The sequence below is a fragment of the Anticarsia gemmatalis genome, chromosome 6 (assembly GCF_050436995.1).
Source record: "Anticarsia gemmatalis isolate Benzon Research Colony breed Stoneville strain chromosome 6, ilAntGemm2 primary, whole genome shotgun sequence".
NCBI classification, from domain to species: domain Eukaryota; kingdom Metazoa; phylum Arthropoda; class Insecta; order Lepidoptera; family Erebidae; genus Anticarsia; species Anticarsia gemmatalis.
Genome location: NC_134750.1, coordinates 7,127,407 through 7,145,862, shown reverse-complemented (window position 1 = coordinate 7,145,862; position 18,456 = coordinate 7,127,407). Strand labels below are relative to the sequence as shown.

General features: G+C 34.4%; 1 protein-coding gene across 6 annotated transcripts in view; it reads right to left on the bottom strand.

Annotated features, from left to right (window-relative positions):
• mub (poly(rC)-binding protein mub) overlaps positions 1-17,987 on the bottom strand; it is a 138,085-nt gene extending 120,098 nt beyond the window's left edge. For 3 of the 6 annotated variants that reach the window (XM_076115539.1, XM_076115536.1, XM_076115537.1), the window contains exon 1: positions 17,604-17,986. The gene's annotated coding sequence lies outside the window, so the exon portion shown is untranslated. Of the gene's footprint in view, positions 1-17,603 lie in introns of all 6 variants that reach the window. The other 3 variants (XM_076115540.1, XM_076115538.1, XM_076115534.1) reach the window with 2 other exon arrangements.
• Between the last annotated feature and the right edge of the window lie 469 nt (positions 17,988-18,456).

Genomic DNA, 18,456 nt, shown 5'->3' with positions numbered 1-18,456 from the left:
ATCATATTCACGCTCCGACATTCATTTTGGCTATATTATATCATGAAACAAGTTCGATGTTACGTTGCTTTTCTTATCTCTATCCACGTAGCAATGTACGGTTACTAATATCATTTCGCTTGGTAATACCATTTATTTTTTAATTAAACCGAACTCCAAGCACAATAAAGAAGAAAAAACTACGTAAAAATCCAAAAAATACGCTTTCCGAGAGAATAACCACGGAGAGAATGTTAGAAAAACAGGATACCTAATGTATAAAACAGAACAAAAAATCGTAGTGGCTTCACCCAAAATTCATTTCTATTCCAGCGGATCGATATATCTTAGGCTTTATGCTGACAGGTTGACGACCTATAAAAAGGCTTCATGTGTATGCGAAGTGGTTGTGAGGCGAGGAACTCTCCACAGCCTAGAGAGTGTCGTTAGTCAACGCAGGTAACTGGATAGTCGTGTACTGATACTTGTTCTAATACATATATGGCATTTTTGCTCGCTTCTGCGTAATGCACTTTCCGTATAGCGTTTAGAAAATACTTTAGAAAATCAATTTTGTTTATCATAAGACTATGCATAATAGAATATCTAGATGGCATTATTAGAACGTTAGCCCTTGTTACATAAACCCTTCGTAGTTGTTAGAGTCGCGACTTACTCGCAATCTTCTCGACTGATGCGAACGAAGAAATATAAAGAAAGGCGGATTCTATTGAACAGATTTTATTAGCCGTAGAGTACCACATAGGTACTGTCTCCTAATCCAATAACTGTCTGCGATGGTGTAGAGAGGATCCATATTTCAAATAACACCCTAAATTGTACGAATGCGCGGGGCTCGGTGTAGAGTTATTATGTCGGGACTTATTAATGTCTCCTATCAAAACGTCCCACATAATTGAATATAAATTAATGTTGTTTGCTAATTTTATTCGGTGGCTCCTCATATTTATGATACGGTCGTCTCAAAGAATCTTCAGCTAGTAGAAATAAAAAGACCGGTTTCAGTGGTTTGTATCGGTGAACACTCAAAGAAAGTATTAATGAAATGTAGCGCGAGTATTTTATAAGTAGCTTGATATTCCTGGAATTTGCAATTCCTTTTTTCTAGAGAAATTTTATTAGAAATTCATTTCATTTATTGGCAGTAATAACATCAGTTACAGACTTCCAATATATTCCAGTAGTGCATAAACGAATAACGATAATATTCCCATATGCTCAATAATTCGAGAGGATGCCTATACAGACGCACTAATTAACGCCTGACAGAGATGACATGAACATAAATATCGATAAACGTATTAATTAAAATGAGTTGGCATTAACTCTAGCTCGCACGTACTTATCGACGTGTGTCCTCTTTACGTAGTTATGAAAATAAATCAAAGCGGCGCGGAGCAACTGAAGCATGGACCTCTTTGTATAACGCGTCTACAAAATCTATCTCTCCTTTAAAAAAACATTTACTTGAGTTAGCACCCATATTTTCTTTATAAACAAAACTTGCAGTGTAGAAAATGTTACGTTCTTTTATCAGTGCGTTTGTACAAACAGTATTTACATTATCTTGTATCTTTCATCTGTAGTTGCTTCACTAGTCTCGTCTCGAATGTTTTGAGAGTAGTGGAGTACTTTTGAAAATACTTGAATGTTGGAACGACACATTTTCAGCATAACAATAACAAAGAATTTGAGTTATAAGAAAGGATTTATGGTTATGATTATTTTTATACATCATAAAGGATTGTTTACGATGGCACTCACGCGAGGCCTGTTAAGAAGTATGTAAAGATAATAAAATACACATCGGTACACAAGCAGGTCTGCCGCCCATTGTGTTTTATCACGTATTCTATATCAAATTCCGGTTGAATGTTGTCGGTACGGACGATTTATACCAGATTCAAACACTCGAAATTGAACTGGTCCGCCTCTTGTCATTCGAATCCGTCTGTTTGATAAACTAGGATGACCGTGTATTGCCTTCAAAGTGCTAGAATATCCGTTTGCTTTCAAAAATGTTCCTGACATTCCTGTCAAATATTTTTTCCAAGTTATATTGGATTACTAAACTCAAACATATGTTTGCTTAGAGTTATTCAGTACTATTTAATGAGTCCATTCCAAGTACAAAGTTGTAAAATAATTAATATCAATAAACAGCTGGTATTACACAAACGTGTAAAACAGGTTAACGAAAAATACTACACTAAGATGCAAAGAAGCAATTTCTAAGCCAAATATTTCTAAGTTAAAGCGGTTCCGGTCCGCAAAATCTTTCAACTCTATTGCCCTAAATCAAGCTATCATGAATTCAACACAACTTTGTAAGTAGCCAAGTAAAGCAATTTACCGCCTAGTGAATAAATTACTAACAGGTAAGGCCACGAATTGTAGGTAAGTTGCTCTAATTTGCAAAAGGACACATAAAAGTTTCACAGCTGAGTTTGTGGTGCTATTAGAAAACAATGAAATCCACTCGGGGTCGGCGGTGTCACCGGCGCGGAAACTGACGTCACACATATTGAAATGTAGACGTACATTCGACTCTCACATATTGACATGAGAAGCTACCTGCACCGGTAATAATATGATCCACAGAATAGCATTCAAAAGCACAGGCTTTTGTGCGACCACGTTAAAAGATTTTCACCAAAAAGAACACCATTTTATTTAAAAAACCAATGTAATTTATTCTTTTTATTACAAGCCGGGATTTTTTGTCGCACAATATAAGTATCTGTTGCTTCAAAAGTAATTAGCTTTACAATCTAAATAGGGAAACCTAAGTTAATCTGTTACTGGAACATTCACAAAGATTTATTTATTTGCGACTAGAATGTTATTATTGTTTATACACATATTTCAAAAAAGAAATCCTCAAATGTATTTGAATATGATAATTTGGGTAGTTAGGGGAATATTCTTTCTTGTTGATATAACATCCCGAGTGGTTTTCTCCTCCCATTTTACTTCTACCTACATCGTTAATTGTTCTTCAAGAAGTCATTATACAGACGTACTACAAAAAAAATCTAACAATATAACCATTTTCACAACATTTTCATAGGTGATTTTCCATAAAAAGGTTTTCGACCTCTTTACCAAAGAATTCCAAAAATCCTCTCTTAGTGCTCCTCTCCACTTCCTGAGTAAGGCTGTGCAGTTTATACAGTCGGTCACTCAGTAACACAAGAGTTTTATATATACTGATTGATTTCAAGTCCCACATTGTTCAATTAATTACATTTGAATATACACATTCATCATCAGTTTTCTATTATCCTCATCAGCATAATACACGTAATTACATAATGCACGATGTGTACGATGATATTGGGTATAGACATTGTGCCGATGTCCACGACACTATCAATCATAACGTTAGTTAGGAAACACCGCTGAATGTATAATAGTAAATTGTATTACAGTGACGCAAACTCGAGCCTTGCTGCCACTGCTACGAGCACACAATGTAGGTATTAATGAAGAAACTAATAACGACCTAACAAAATAAACATTGTTAATCCTATTCCGAACAACTTGCACTGTGTTTAATTGGAAATTCCAGTTTCATAAACAAAGTTTGTTCATTTGAACAGGTAAGTGCGAAGTGTCTGAAACGTATATAATTAAGATAAGAATAGACGAAACCCTATGAAATCCCTTCCGTTCACAAACTAATTTAATATTAGAAGAAGACTAGAAGTTGTGAAGTGTAATTTGTTGGCACAACTTTTGATGTAATATCGTCTATTGGTTCAAAAATACTTGTTTAACTTCAAAATTATTATTGTGGAACTTTATGCTCATTTAACCTTTTTATATTAGATTCAAATAGACTCAAAAAGTACAAATTTTAACTTTTGTGCAGGCGTGATCAGTCAGTCATATTGATATAAATTTTATCGACATTTAAAATTATCGACTTGTAATTTATTTAGAAAACTACTTAATTTAATATTTTACTGTAGTGAAACGCGCTTTAAATATAATATATGTTGCGAGGAAATCTCTTTTTAGCTGACTTACAAATATTTATATTGACTAAAAAGAAAATAACTCAACATACGTTTTTCTCAAGTAACAGATCGACATTCTACTGATTCTGAGAACTTGTAAATTATTTCTCTTTCAGACTAGACTACTAAAACAGTAGGTACCTTCACCCACCCCTTCCTCCAGTAATTTATTTATACATGAACGATCTAACGTTCACGTACTGAAATAAATCTGAATATTGCAAAGGATTTGTAAGCGAACAAATTATTTTTTCAGTGTTCTAAGGACGAGATTAAAATCTCAATTTATATAATAATGTGCGGTAAATACCAAAATAAATAAATGTCTTACAAATATCTCGACGAAGTGGAAGTTTATCGGAAAATCTCGTGAATTTTTTCTCGTGTTAATATCAATAGGAATACCAGGTGAGCTCATTTCGTATGAATTCGTCGTAAATTTTACGCGCTCTTTGATCTTTCACCTCAAATCGTAAAGGACACGTAAGTAACATTTTTGCCGCTTCGTCTGTATTCAAATATCAATTTTTTTTCGAAGAACCGAAAACATTTTGCGATACGACTCTTACAAAAAATACGGCTTAATGATATAAAATTATGTTAAGAATAATATCTTTACTAAACGGCTTTGAGAAAGCTGCAAAACTATTGCTTTAACAAGCGGTGAAAAATGCTTGGATACAAAAATACAGTTGCTTGAAAAGTAACGCAGGTAAAAGGATAATTTGTTTATGATTGTTTAATAACATTCATTTCCGTTTCCAAACTGATGTGAATTTATGCACACGTGATATAATTTATCAATGTGTGAACCTATTAATATTTAAATGAGGTGTAAATTTAATTTCTCAATAAATCTATTTCCAAATATGTTTGTTTTACATATTCAATATTTGAACACAAACTAGTTATTAGTCAATAAGTCGCCTACTGTACCTATTATATATCACGTATATGAATATGTATAATTATACAATTTCATTGCAGTCAACATTTGCGTTATCAATTTCAATGTACCTACATATAAATAATATATATTAATCAAAGTAAAAGCGTAGCCGCGGCGAACATCAAAAATATCGAGCACATTGCCAATTCGTTTTGTTGGACAAAACATTTATGGGAGCAGTAATCTCTCTCTAAAAGCTATAGTTTGTTAGCAGTTAATAAAAAGTCCCATGTGGCCGCGCTTGGCTGCGTTGCGTCCGCAAACTAGATAACAAACTGATAATGTATGTATTAGTCGTTTATCATACACACTGTGAACTCCCCGAGGAGTTCTGTGTCAGGAACTTGCGGAGAAGTCATGGATACATGGAAACTATTGCTCAAGAACACTTCTCAAACTTTCCCGTGTTTTCTTTGTATCTCTTTTCTTCCAAGTAGGTGTCGTATTTCGTCCTTATTACAAATTAACCTACTTTCAAATAAAGGTATAATACCAAAATATTTATTCAACCTTAACGGTCCCTATGCAGGATTTTGTGAAGAATATAGATGTATGTATAATACAACAATGCGATAACATCTTCCTAAATATTCTGTGTTCGTTGTTATATCGCTTCCGTATTGGGGCAAATTCGATCCCGAACCCCATTCAAAAAAGCGGGTTCAGTCACGCGTGGCAGATTGACAACTGACGAAAATACCGGCTAAGAGCCGAAGGACACATCGACAGGAAAATCTTGGAAAAAATAAATTAGCTTGAGCGAACAGCAGAAGTTAAACTTCACTAAATGCTTGAATTGAGAATCAGGTAAAAGAAAATGTTCGTGTCATGTTAAAGTGACTGTAAATAAAATATTACAAGAGTTCATGGTTAATTTTAACGTTAAAGGGCATGTTTTATATTTTAAATAATGTGCAAATAAAGTCGTTCTATGCGCTCTTTGTCTGTTTAAATGACACAATTCCCAGAAGTTTAGCAATAAAAAGTAGAAACAGTCCAATAAAAATCATAGCAAGGACATTAATATTGAGTTGTTATTCGTGACAAATTCATACCTACAGAAGAAAACTTTCTATTGAAATAAAATGGAGTAACATTATTTACGTCGCGAAGCAAAATTAAATCTTATCAAAGAGGTAAGCACTCTTTCTACAGCGTCGCTTAACAAAGAAATAATAAAAATTCCTTCACGGTGTGAAACAAATGTATTCTGATATTCTTTGAACCCATTTCTAATTTAAAGAATGTTTGAGACGAGAACTAAATATGCGTCAGTTTTATTATTTTTGTTAATTTGACTCGTAACTTTGTATTTCAGAGTTTGAAGCAAGAAAAATATTTCAGTAAACAAAATATAAGAGAAATTAAAAACTGGATTGCGTCAAAAGCAAAGTAGAAAGTTTCAAACGTAAATAGTGTTGCAAAATTGTATCCTTTGCTGTTGGGTCGTGGTACAAATGCTTTAAAAATTTATATTTCCAAAATTAACTTACCGTTTGTACAGAAAGATCAACAATCTTAGAATATAAAGTAACGAACTCGTAATCATCTTGAAGTATAATAATGAGCGCCGAACGTAAGAAACCAATAAGACTAGCTCCAAATTTATACAGAATTTTAAACATAGAAAGACATAAATTATGCATACTTACGTTAAAGCTAAGAATAAATCGTGAAGAATTCACTTACTGAACAATATCACATTCATATTATGCTTTTGACAGAGTAACTTTCCATCTTCGACTGTAATAAAGTTTTATATGCAGTTTTTGTAATAGCTTTTAAAAATATTCGACGTGACATATCAAATATTTGCAATCCTATAATTCTGTGGAGTATGGATGTGTCAACTGCATTTTTAAGTAACTTTGACACTGTGTAGGTACACTATTTTTAAAATGTATTGTTTCCAATTTGCAATAAAACTTTTTGCAATAAAATACACGGGACCAACTTTGATTCCAGAATAGACTAAAGCAGACAGCTCGAAATAAAATTTAATGGCTTCTCACGGATGCATCCGAAAGCAGAATAGCCAGAAATACCTCAAATCAATATCGAATGCTGAGCCGAGGCCCACTAAGTTATTTAAAATGCAGTTGACACGTCATCCGAGTGAAAATGCAATATTCGCCTTGTCCATGCGGAAACACGGTTATATTCAATCGCGTTTTTATCGGAAATATTCAGGACACTGATTTCGATGGCTCTACTTTTAAATAATTCAGAACATTGTGTTTATTCAATGTGTTGACATTTATTTGTCTTCAAACAATTGTGTTTTTCCTGTGTACTTATTTCACAAAAGGAAAATTGTGATTTTCATATACTATTATTATTGTCATATAATAAAAAGGGTACCCAAGAGACTGTAATGATTTGCTCAGGGATAAGAGAAGATACATAACGTTAAACAAGTAGGTACGTATCTTACAGATCTAGTAGACAACAACTTTGTTGTTTGCCGGGTTACGTTTGAGCTAAAAGACAGAATAGTCCCTTAACTCACGAAATAATAATCTATAGAAGATAGAAATGCCACGTGAACCGAATCGCTTACCTTTAATTATTTTATTGACATTATTTGACCGTATCTGATTTAGGAGGCAACCTTTATTAAACAGATTTACCTTTTCCGACCCGAGCTGCCATTTCATTCAAACTAAAATAGAAGCGAATTAAAGTTCAATACTTAATTATCAGACAAATGGGTAGCAAACATCACAAAAAGCTGATTATGCGATTAACACCGACGCTACTGAGTGTGTGTGCAGCGGCAAATGATACCCGCATTAAAAGTTCAACGTGTGTTTTGTACATAAATAAACAAGCTATGTCGCACACGTACTACTAGACACTGTATATTTTACTGTAATTTAGGGCACAGAGTAATGATGCTAAGTAATATTTGGAAAATATATTGAATACGTCATATTTTGCTGGTAATGTTCATGTTTTTATGGCAAATGCTGCAGTTGCGTAAATCTTAATGATGCAGAATTAGGCACTTTAAAACCTGAACCTAATACTTAACTTTAACCTGTCGAAAAGAAGGTTTAAAATGCTTTAGTTTTAGTTAATATTTTAGATTAATTGAAAGTGTAACAAAAACGGTAAAGCTTTACTAGCGAAATATTTGATCGAGTATCCGTTGTGTGGTGGCGATTTGCCGACATTTGTACACGTCGACAGTCAAACACGTTGCACCTGCACTTCGAAACAACCTGATACGCTTTCACCAAATTAGTCAGGATCAGAATCTAAATGCAAATGTTTTGTTTTCAAACAACAAAGAGGATTAATAACTGGTAATGTAACAGTAGCATGAAACATTGGATAAGTATCAAATAATTATTATTGTTAAGAGATAATTAAAATAAATTCGTGCAAGGACATTATAGAGATACCATAGGTTCAAGTAAAAAAAAATAACTCAATTAAAAATAGTTAGTACATGCATTTAGAGGATATACTCATTTTATTTATTATATTATATATTATATTACAACTATAATAGCAAAGCAAAAGAACGAAATACTCAAAACAGCGTGTAAATATAGCAAATATGAAAGGTAGAATATTTTCGTGGGCAAACCAAGCATATATCTGCCGCGCGTTAAATCAAATCTCTATCTCATACAACCGATGGTAATGGCATGTTTTCCTCTATGGAGGTAGATTCTCGTCAACAAACGGATGCGGATGCGAGCGGTTGGCTGTCGTCCTCTGAGCTTTACAAATGATAGCTTTGCTGTCGGTACTCCTTTGCACATAGGTGGCCTATCCTTCACAGTGTACAAATCCGGCGTAAATGGTGTTACGATGCTTTATTTTTTCCCCTTTTGATGGACGCCGCGTACTTTAATGTGTTTATGTTTGTATTTTCGCATTAGCGCCGGCAACGTCAAACATTTTTTTTTATGCATTTTACAACTGATATTATCGTGCTTTTGTACTAAGCCTGTACTTGGTTAAAGCCCGCGATGTTTTTAGCAAATTATAATTGTTTTATAATAGTATAGCTAAGCGTTTACCGTTTAGCTTATTCAAATATAACTATATAAACAAAGTGAATATACTAAAATATTAAAACACCAGTTTTTAGATAAATATTCACATACATTGGTAGTTGTTTAGTATAACTTTACATCTATTTGTCAAAGTCAACAAATTGAAATCACCGTGACTGAAAATATTTATGTTAACTTAGTAGTTCAAACAAATTCGAACACTGTATTTTATTTTGTCCGAGTACATAAACCGTTTATAATTGAAATATGTATTTCGAGAATATAATATGCATCCGTGAAAAATAAATAAATGTAAAATTCCAACCGGTTATGTACTTAGTATAGTAGCCCGAATGTATGTATATTTAGTCGGTTGTAGAGAATGATTTTACACTGTTGATTTTCAACTATTGGGATCGGATTTCACTCTAATCAAATTCGACTAATTACAAGTGTTAACACAGGACGGCTGTGGCGGTGTCGCATATCCGCAATCTAACTACAAGGGATATCAGTAACTGAATTTAAACGCGAATTCTCGGAATTTTTCATAGTCCCCACTGACTAATATCAGTTAGCGAGAGAGGTCATTCAGTGTACTCTGTTAATCATCAAAACTCATAAATACATACGCTCCCTCACAATAAGTTGAATGACAAACATTAGCAAGAGTAATAGTCATTACAAAGGTGTCCATATAACAGCGTGTTTTACAAACATGGGCTAACTAAAACATTTAAATTAATTACCCTTTGTAGCGTTGAACGAGGCCCCTGGCAACCTCATGTAATGGGTGTTCATCACGCATTTTGATTTTTCTTTTATTTCAACTACTCCCACCAGAGACAATGCAATAACGCTCAACTGGGGTATTTATATGAAACATTTTCATGACGACAGTTATTCGGATTATGCGTACGTTTGAACAACTAAAATACACAAATACAATCCAATTACACCGGCAAATGTACGTTGAAGTAATTTAATTATGAACAGAAACATATTCATAGACGGAATCAACACTTGAGATTATAGACTGTCTCACGCAGTTAGTATTAACTAAGTAAAATGTAAGCAAGCCGCTGTACAAACTCTATATTATGTAACTGTTATTTAAACTATGAGATATTGACAATTAAAGGATTATTATATGCCTATATTTTCTAGCGGCACCAAATAATATCTTGCAAGTCGTACTACTATGTAAATATTGTAGTGACTACTACAGTTTATATTACAGTAATTGATAGACTAAACATAAAATTAGCTACAATAATCGCTATAATGAATTCTAATTTAATGTAACACTTAAGCCGTATATCAAAAATAACGAGTAACAAAACCTCATTACAAATCTCTTGTAAGCTTGAGCATCGAAGCTAATAAATAGTTGAGTGTATTTAACATAATATATCTAACATGACATAATCTTAGGCCGCTGTTCGCAAGGATTACGGGCTGGCTCGGCGTGTATCGCGGGAACCTGTTCAGGAAGAGCCCGCTAAGACCTGTCAGGTTGTTGACACTATCATGCACCTACGTAAGTCGCTCTACAGTTATGTACCGACAGCAACAGTCAAAATCCTGTGTAACTTAACGCCAAATAATAATTCAGACATTTCCAATACGATAGTAATACGAATTAAAAACTTTATTCTAAATTCATGTAATAAAAACATGCAAAACATAAAACGTGAGTTAATGTTAAACTTAACAACAGAACTCCTGGGAAGTACGTTTTATAAGTACTATAACGAAGGAAGTAGGTACTTAGGTGCCTATCGATATAAAAATGCGTTCGGGACTTTATGATGTGAAAGTAATAAAATCGATTTTACAACTCGCTTTGAACTTAGATGGAATGGAAATTCTTATTTTATGGTTTACTATTCTTTAGAATGCTCCATTAGCGATATAGGTTCATTAATAGGAGCACTATTTCAGATAACTTCACGTCGTTGTCTTGCATCGGTTGCGGTTATATTGACCACCTGGTTGCTCACAGAACAGTTTTACGTCGATCGCGTTTGCAAATGTCTGTTTCAATTAGTAGTTTATTGATGTACTTGGCCACTTCTCCTCGGAAACTAAATGCTCAAAAACAAAATAAAAAATATTTCTACAGTTACAATATAAAACCACAGATCCATTAAAATAAAAGTCTCGTGTTTATCAAAAGATACTGCTTCGAAAATACACACAAAAGACACTCGTCGCCCCATATCAACCCCCAATTATATAATACTTAACAGAGGATATAGCAGCCATAATACCGAGCCTCAGTGTGTGTTTTCCATAATCACTTGCGAGGTTTTTCGAATAAAATCAATTTAAACATGTGAAGCGTGTTTTCGTGCGCCTGCAGACAGATTTAAAAAAGTACAACATAAGTAGCGTATGTGAATTCGTGAAAGTATTATAACGATAGCGCTCTTATATAAAGCATTTAACTGTTGAATAGTTTAATTCGTTTTTTCGTTTTCGTGAAAAAGGATTTTAACTATGGTTTTATTCCATGTATTGTCAGTGACCCGAACGAAAAAAAAAAGATTATCAAGTTATATTTTAGCCCGAGAATTTTATTTACCAAAAATAATAAACAATGACCGGATGCAAGCAAACAACTGCAATCTTTACATATCCCATTTTCTCAAAAAGCTTAAAAGCATAGGTTCTTTTTGGTAACATACCCACGTAGCGAGTTGTGTTAAAAAAATACCCTCCTGAGGCGTCGACAAAGCCGAGTGAAAATACACACGTTTCTAGAGTAAGTATAAAATATATATTTTTAAGTAAGACTAAGAACATTTATGCTGTCGGTGCAAGGGCTTTGCGACACGCTGTTTAATAAAAACTAATCTAAACAGTGGAATCCATTACGGCTTTCGTTTCACAGTACTGGGTTTCACAGTAGTCGGCGCGTCTTACTGTACTTCTCACCTTGTCGCTTGTCGCATTGCTTACTAGCCCTGACATTCTATTTAATAGAATTAGAAGTCACCTACTAACGTGACCTTTGAAATAATACACCTCAATTTACGTTTTTGCCGTTGAAAAAGACTGCTTTATTAAGCCCACGGTTTACAATTCTCTCTATTTTAAGGTGAGGCTTATTTAAATATGGATGTCAGATGTCTTAGTTCAGACGTTAACTCCAAAATTTCACTTTGATTGATATATTTTACCTTATTTTTTTATATTAAAAGTTTTCTTAAAAAAGCGACAAGATTTCTTGACTTTATATTTACTCAAATAAATCATACTTATTCTTACGGGATAGAACAAATTGATTTTTATTTCGAAATAAGTAGTATCGGCTTTTAATGTCACTCATATTTCACGACGTCTCAGTGTCAGGATTTTCAAGAAGTTTTAAAGTGTAACGTGTGTAACTCCGTGTCTCCCATTCGCGTAATCCTCGGATGTTTATTGCTCACACATTTTTATTTACAGAGTAAAGGAAACAGCCAGTTCTCAAGCAAATCTGTTTCAAAACTATTTGCAGACACTTAAAGTAGTTTGCTATTTAAATGATAGGCTTAGTGGCATTCAACTTCTTGTTATGAAACGTTCTGTAGAGGTTTTATTTACTTGAATTGTGAGATGAATTTAGTGACGTGACTTCTATTTACTTATTATTTAGGTAATTGTAAACTATCAGTATAAAGTATTGTTGTTAATTTGGGTTTTATAACAGATGTAAAACATTTACAACTCACAGACTTATCATTTATTTATCACAAAAATGTGGTTGTCTGAAGGTAAGAATAACAGAGGGAATATAATTAACATTGGGACTTGTAAAGGGATGTCTTTATAAAGCCACGGTTTGTTTGATGCTTACAACTTACGTGGGCAGGAAACAACGGGGTGGTAGGATTAATTATTTATTGTGTTATTCTTAAGATTAGCATCCAAACTCAGACTATAAGTTCAGTTTAGAATATAAATTATATTTCAATTAAATAAATGAATTATTAAGTAAAATATTTCCTCCTTTACGGTCTTTTCAAAAAAGCAAAGAATAATCTATCACGATTATTTAACTTAAACCTCTTTGAATTTTTTTAAGGCTGAAAATGTCTTACAACTAATTTAGTTAAATGGCTGTCTCAGTTAAAAGCCGAGGCGATGATAAACAGTGATATTAATACGTTTTACTTTAATATCAACCAGTAAATCGCCACCGCTAAATGGAGCTTCTCCATAGACGGTCAAAATTAATGGCTTTTGGGGAGTTTATAGCTGTAATTTGCAAACAAAATGTGCTGATGGTATCAGACCACAGGTGAAGAAATGATATAATGTAATGTTTGAAATCTTAATCAATATTGTATTATTGCGGTATTAGAAAAATCTTGAAGAATTTATTAATATAATCTTTGGGGAAACGATTATTTGGAAAGTATCGTAAAATTAAGAATAATTTAAATCTCAAATTCATCTGGTAACGATTACTTACTAGATATTTTTGTTATGAGTGTTTTTCAATAAATAAAAATAAACACTAGTTAAAAAAAAACTACCACAAATTGTTAAATTTTTCTCTTACCAAAAAAGTACTAGTTTCAGCATGGTACAACCGGCGAGACCAAAAGTGTCAGGTAGCCGTCATCACGCCCCTGAACGTCACACGCATGGGTGTTTTACTTCGCAATATATCACTTGCTTTAAAAGCTTGTTAACCTGCCACAATGACGGCCTCTAGTGCTTGTAAACGAACTACACCGTCCTACGCGGTAAAAACTGTGACGTCTTAGTGATTTTGCCGTTAAAAATTTATCGTAAAATATTATGTTTTTTTTATATAATTCATGTGTTGTATACTTGATTGTTTCAAATATTTTAAGTCAAAAATTAGTACGAATCGCCTGCAAATTAAGACTTTTTTGTCGTTTGTTGAGCTGGTGCACCGCAATCTCTCGCTAAAAGTTGCTTAATCATTTTTGAAGGCTCATTTTGTCTGTTGGTACGTTAATGCGCTTGTTTAGTCTACAAGGTGGGAAATCGCTTTTGTTTGAAACGTTTTATACCCTCACAATGCCTTGTTGGATTGCTTATTACTCCTCCGGGAACAAAATTAAAGTAACATTGTCTCACTCCTGAAAGCTTTGTGAAGGGCATTAATTCAGACGAGGTATTAACTTACTTAAAAGTTAAGGTATCAACTGTAATTATGTATTATAAAATACTTGGAAATAAATTATTTCTGACATAAAATAATATTAAAGTAAGTTAAGCCGTAAAAACATTTCATAATAAGGTTACGCGGTGTTCTATTGAAACCCGCAATGCCTATAATAACAACATTTTGTATGCATGACTCACGTTTCTTTCTTTTATGGAAAATGCTAAGCTCCGCATCCTACCGAATTAAATAAAAATATTTTTACAGTGAAAAAGATCTTTCTTGGCCGCAGGTCAGACACGCTTCATTCGTGCCACTCTGGGGTTAGTTAATATAATAATCTAATGTAGATAAAAATATAAACTGTGTTATTATTCCTAGTCTGGACTCAGATTTCAATTATTTGAGTTCGGGTTTCGTTTGATAATAAAAATATGACATTTGGGCCCGAAAGTGTAAAACAACGAAATTATTTATTGGTTTGAATTGTAACCGAGGATTATTTTCAAAGGTTACAGAGGATCTAAATTTTATTGTGCAGCTAGGAAACGATATATTTAATAGTTTTCGCGTAGGTGTTCTGAAATATTGGAAAAGGTACCGAGTGTAAATATTAATACGGCAGTAGTTATATATTTCTGGCCGCGCGCCGCCCGTCCATTCCACACCGGAGAAAAACCTATGTCATGAACTTGTAATTTTTCTCCTCAACCGTAATAGATTGTATCGAAGAATGTTCCATATAAAAATGGCGGTCACAGCTCGCTATTGAATAACGTACAATTCTACTATGTAATGGAATATAAAATATGAATAGACAGAGTAGCACTTGGTGTGGCTTGCCCATGTAGGTCGGCTACAATAACTCTCGAGTCCCTACAGTGGTATACGTCTCCATTTTTGCACCCCCGAGCGTATATAATTTAGCCTTTAAAGAGCCAAAAAGGGGAAAGTTTGCGACGTATTTATTTTATTTGTAGGAATGAATAACTTCGTTGACGTTTGAGATATATTGTTATTTTTGTTCGGTGTGCAATTTATATGTAGTTTTGCGGCTGCGTGTGTGCCAATGAATATTGATTTGTGGCACGTTTTATTGCAGATTAGTGAACCCCGGGGACTCAGTGGATGCTATTTATCCAAATTCGTATCACAACATTAATGAATTAAATTGCAATCAACATTTCAGATGAAAAATCAGAAGAGTAAGTCAAAACTCACAATTTGAAACATTGATAACAAGAGAGAAAACCGTTTCTGTTGAAACAAGTAGTAAGTATGTATATTTTAAGTCGATAAGGTTATACAGAGGAAACATGATCTTGAAGCTAATTTCCGGAATTCGCAAATTGCCTATTCCTCTTTTATCCTGACTTTCGAATAATTATTAGAGTTCCGGAATTTCAAACGGAATAAAAATGGTTCCCTTCAATGATCGAGATCATTCTCCTGTCAGGTTGTTCATGTGAATAAATTCATCATAGCAACATTTCGCAGAAACTTTGACGCGATGGTTCGTATTCAGCATATAAGTTTGAGTTATTTATTTAACCGAAGTTAAGTTGCTATGGTGCCTATTTTCTACAGTCGGTACTGAGAGTTTGACATTTAAAGTATATTGAAAAATAATTTCCTGCGGCACTCGCTAGGAGCGCTAATTAATTTTTATACAAAATTTGTCAACAGCTAACAGTTGTCGATAGTCAAAAGTGGTGGAAATCACATTCGTGGAAAAAACTAAATATTTAATAGGTAATAAATCATTCATTATATTTTAAGAAATTCTAAACAATCGAATTCGTCCGAATCCCACACTAGACTTTAGAACTGACCTTATAGTCTTTTATAAAAATTGCGCAAAGGCGGAAAAGTACTCGGTTCATGAAAAACGATGTAAAAATTCACATCTCAAGCTTAATTCATACTTGTCTGGCATTTACACAAACATCTTGAGTCTCCAGTCAGGGTAATAATGTTTTTATGCCTCTTCTATAAAGTTGTCGAGTATATTTGCCGATACCTATTTACAATAATTGTCGCTCGGCATCGCATGAATATCAATTTCCAATAACTTTTCACTTTGCAAGTGGGTTTCAAAATGTCGTAAGAGGCGATAAAATTCAAATTTTCAGATGTATTGTTATACTTACCGTAATAGTAAACTTTGTTAAATGACATTATCTTTATCAAAAACTTTATAAATAGCTTATATTAGTATTTTTTTTAGTATAATCGGAGTTTTTAATAAAGTTCATCATTGTTTTGTGTCAAATAATAATTGATTCGATGCGGACATAAATGGATGTAATACAAATACACCCTAACAAGTAATAGCTCGTATAAGTACTCAGTATATTTGTAATAGCGTATGAGAAATAACCGGTACTTATAAATCGTAGTTCATCAGGAGACAGCGCTCGCACTCGGTCTGTGTAACTCGAGCCACAGGGGAGCTAGTAGGGTGAAATACAGTGCGCTGTGCACTAACCCGACTTAATACCAATATGGAAGAGATCATTTTACCTGCATATATGATCCGCCCTGCAACTACACCGTGTAATGGAGCTAAAACCTTTTTACAGGAAGCCTTCCCCGCAATCTAATATCTTTACCGCGCTTACAACGCTACCTCCACTCTCTCAGCCAACATTGTGTTCATTATACAAAATAAAATACCATACTAAAAGTGCTGTAATTATGCAAACAAAAGAAACAACAAAATAGGGCTTAAATAAAGTTGGAGGAAGTCAACGAAACTTTTTTAATTACCTATTAGAACATTGTGACAAACAATGCTTATAATTGGAAGCGTAGTCAAAGCAATTGTGACATAATTTATCTACTTTTAATTAATAGTTACAAAGACTAGTCGCTACCCCAACTGAAAGCAAAAGTCTCAAACTCTCCCCAATAATGTTATCCCTTCCCGCGCTTATAAGGCAATTACCGCACGTCGAATAATAAATTGATGACGATTTATAGCTACTACTAGACATTTATATCTTTCTAAATAATAAAACTTTCTTAAGAAGAGAAACGCGTGAGAAGTTATTTTAGAAATGTTTAAATAACAAAACAATTAGTACGTTCTTTCACCCGCGTTCAATACTTGAAAATAGTTTTTCATCGTTACAAGATTATTAGTTTACACATACCATTAACATCGTCACTTAGTGACGCGTTTACACAATTAACATAACAAAATAATGACAATATCTCACCAAAACTCATTAGTAGCTCTTAAAATAGTAACAGAAAATTATTAGACTACTTTTAAACAAAGTATTTCAGACAGGTGCAGCTTAAAAAAATATAAAACAAATCACTCGCCGCGAAATATTTAAAATGAAGAAGAAATAATTAAGGTAACCGTCGTCTGTTTGTTTAGCAATCACGCTATGTCAAGATTAAAGCTATCCAAGAAAGATCTCTCCAAGGACACTTAAAAAAACCAGGAGGATTTTAAAAAGCAGACGCAGCAGGCAGGTACTCACCTAGTGCTTGACAGATGCAAATGAGACCGGGCGGCTCGGGGTCGGCCGCTTTTCGCTACGGACGCTTTTCGTTTACCACAATCCAAACAATCCTTTATTTGCACCGACCTTCTGAATAGTACCGCGCCGACAGACCACGTGTAAATTCTTAAATCTAACGGTCCTTAAAACCACTAAGGAAGTTTTAAATTGAATACTTAACTACTAAATGAAACTTTACTAACCGTAATCGAAGAGCAGGTGATCGGATCGTGGAGGGTATTTCACGATAAAAAGGATATGTTTTTGATAAATCTCGCGTCAGACGCGGCACGCTCGATTTAGTACCGGTAGGGTTCGGAGAGATCGTACGTCGCGGATAGGAGAGGATCGGACACACGATCGAGGAGACCGAAACGACGTGAGTGACGCCGGCCCGGTGCGGATGCCTCCCGCCCGCCTAGCGTCGCGCGCTGCCGCGAGCAAAAGGGATGCAGCGAGTGAACCCCCCAGCTCGCGAATATCGCCACTCGGATCAGCTCGCCAGAGTCTCAAGTGCTCTCCGCGCTTGGCAACGCTCTCTCCTAGAGGGAGGGCTCCACCGAGCTCGGATCCAAAACGACGCAAATCACGTCGCACACCACACTCCCGTTTGAAACTTAGAGCTCTTGTTTTAAAATAGATTTTGATATCTAGGTCACGAGATGAACACCTGACGTTCGGCGTCATATCGAAAAACGTATGCCCCCGTTGGCTAGGTGTAGCAAATACCATAACGAATACTTTGGCTGAACACGCGCCATATTATGCAACGTTACGGCTTGTATTGTGCACTCAGAAATTTTCTCGTCCTTCGGGCGAGCTTTTAGAGAGT